The 2888-nt window shown below is 41.8% G+C and overlaps 1 protein-coding gene across 2 annotated transcripts in view; it reads right to left on the bottom strand.

Moving 5' to 3' along the window:
• The window catches only part of Ptdss1 (phosphatidylserine synthase 1), a 61755-nt gene that overhangs the window by 4150 nt on the left and 54717 nt on the right, over positions 1 to 2888 (bottom strand). The gene's annotated exons all lie outside the window — the stretch shown is intronic.

The following is a 2888-nucleotide window of genomic DNA, read 5'->3' as shown; positions in this document are numbered from 1 at the left end:
CACACACACACACACACACACACACACACACACACACACACACACACTCCATTTCCCAGGAATTGGGTTTCTGTGAGAATCCAGAAGACAGTTTAGCACCTTTCTGCCATCTGTCTTCAGCGCAAGGGTTCAAAATGTTTGAATGTGGTAGTCATGGGGCGGTCAGGAATGGGTTTGGTGAACTGGTGCTGGGTAGGTCATATAGACTTCATTTTTATGAAGGGTTATGGGGAGAGCAGACATATGGCTCTACCCCATACCCATTTCTAAAGAGTAGACACTCAGCTTATGGAAGAGAACTTCTGGATAGAAAACTCTCATCTAGCATCCTTACAGCAATGCCTGAGAGTGTCTCCCTAGGGACTGAGACCAAAAGACACAATGCTACCTTACTGTCGTGGCTTTTTGGTGCCAATTGCCCCACCTTGACCCTTGCTGCTCCTGCTTTTGTAGACAGGAAAACAAAGAGACTGAAAGCATTTTACAACCTGAGTGAGATGAGAGGGCAAGTCGGCCTATCCAGAGGCCAGGCGTCTCTACCTCAGACTGGATTGTTCAGTACACCTGCAGGGACACTCCTTAAGGGACACTCCAGTGTAAGGACAAATGTGCAGGTAGTTGGCCCTCTTCATGCAGAGCTTTCCCATCCTCAGAGTCAACAAAGTGGACCAGAAATATTTTGAGGAAGAAAAAAATGTATTGGTAGCAAACATGAAGAGTGTTCAATTCTCATCATCATTCCCTGAAAATAAGTTACCTGGCATTTGTATTTTATCTACATATGATTGAACTGCCATAGGAGGATATGCATACACTTTGTATGTGCAAGCACAAAGCCACTGTAGGACTTGATGGCTAGTGTATTTGTATATCCCAAAGGGAGAGCATGGAACCCATCTTTCATGGCTACTGAGAATCCAAAATTTCAAAATGTGTGAAAAAAACTTAAGTTTAGGAAAAGTGTCTGGCTGCCAGACTAAGTGGCAAAGAATAGAGGGAACAAGAGGGTTGGGAGAAAAGGGGGGCATTAGGAGGACAAGGAGGCACCAGAATGAGACGTAAAGAAAACCAAGCAAAATGCCCCGCAGTCCAGAACACTTGGACCAAGCCATCCCTAATACCCAGTTTCTTTCACATTATTGCCTACGGTCAATGCTCACCACCTAGCACCTCACCCTAACCATGGGGACAGGTATGAAATACAGTGGGACTCTCTCATCCTGACAGAATAATTTTAATTCTGAGAATCATAGCTTTAGATTTAAAAGGTCACTTCAGAGATTCTTAAGTCACCTCACACACTAAAGAAGAGAGAAAGTGCTCAGAGAAGGGCTTTTCAGGGGCACTTGGCATGGAGGAGGAAGCAGAGGCAGAACACAGGTTTCTGGAGAGGCTGAGTCCTAGTTTTAAAATCTAATCAGGTACAAAGTTAGTGTCCTCCTAAAATCTCCAAAGAAGGGTATTTCAGTGCTCCAGTTGTTGCCTGTTTCTTTATCAAGAAGGCTGAGATAGAGGCACAGTGACAAGAGAACATGAAATCTAAGTCATATTGCAAACAAGCAGATCTCTATATGATGTTTTAAATATGGAGTTTAAAAAGAAGTTCACAATCCCTCACATCAAAAAACTATGCAATGATGAATATATTACAAACTGTAAACAATTTCTAACCTCTAGTATATTCTAATATTTGTCCAATTTTCTCACATATAGTAAGATTAAATTTGCCATTTTTCATGGAAGGGAAATGTACCACGTGGACTGCTGGGGACAGCACACAATGACAAGGACTGCCTGCAGTAGGCCGGGATGGAGACATCTCAGAAGCCCATGGCAGCTCTATGTAAAAAACAGTTGTCCCATTTCTCCTAACCTTAGCCCTGGACAACAGCTGTATAGATTTCATTTGTGTGTGACTGCTTTTCAGTTGGCCTTGGTGTGCATAATTATTCTATTATATCTGACTTTCTTACTTCTTTCTCCTTCTGCTCTGGTGAATTCTGTCAAACTAGATGTTCCTTGATGTAATGATTCTTAAACAATTAAAGATTGAGGCTCGGGGCACAGCAGAGCACCGTCCTAATGGCCCAGGCGCATGCTGTGTGTTCTCATCTTGGAAACAATGCAATAACTGCACGATGGTAGTTCCAGATTAATGCTTGACTTACAAAGAAAGTTTGAAGAGATTATTAGAAAATGAAATAGAGCCAACACTGGGACCCCAAGAAAGGAAAAATCTATCGAAGTTATGAAATAAGTTCTGCATAACATTTAAGAGTGGTCCCTAGATAAGGAAGTATAGAATACATAAAATCTTATACTAGTAAAACTAAGTCAAAACACTGGGACTCTTAGGAGAGTCACTGTGTGCAATGCACAGAAGTAGAAAGCTAGTGGAACTACTGAGTTAAGGGTTAACTTGATCCTTTCTGGCCACTGCCTGGCAGCTTTGCCCATGTCATTTATCATTAGAGCTTCACAGGAAAATGGAAGGAGCTGACCTCGGAGCTCTGAAGTATAGTAAGTTAAAAGCTAAAGTTTAAATAATGATAAGTTTGCAATTATTATTATTTTGGCTACAGGCCTGGGAATAGGAAAGCTTGAAACTTTGGGGAACAATTGTAATTTTTAATTCTTTGTGGGTCTTGGTTATTCTTTTGAATTTGATTTGCCAATGACTATACAATGTCTTTTTTTCTACCTGCTTTTGGAGTATCAATAAAAGACTGGGGCAGAGAAAGGCGGAGAAGTATGTGAGGTGACTGTGGTGAGAGAAAGAGTAAGAGAGCAGGAGAAGAACATGTGAGGAGTGAAGAGAGAATGTGAGGAGTGAGGAGAGCATGTGAGGAGTGAGTGAAGAGAGAGTGTGAGGAGTGAGTGAAGAGAGA

This window comes from Grammomys surdaster, unplaced genomic scaffold (assembly GCF_004785775.1).
Source record: "Grammomys surdaster isolate TR1022 unplaced genomic scaffold, NIH_TR_1.0 63, whole genome shotgun sequence".
Classification (NCBI taxonomy): Eukaryota; Metazoa; Chordata; class Mammalia; order Rodentia; family Muridae; genus Grammomys; species Grammomys surdaster.
The sequence above is the reverse complement of the archived record's forward strand: the minus strand, read 5'-3'. Positions and strand labels throughout refer to the sequence as shown.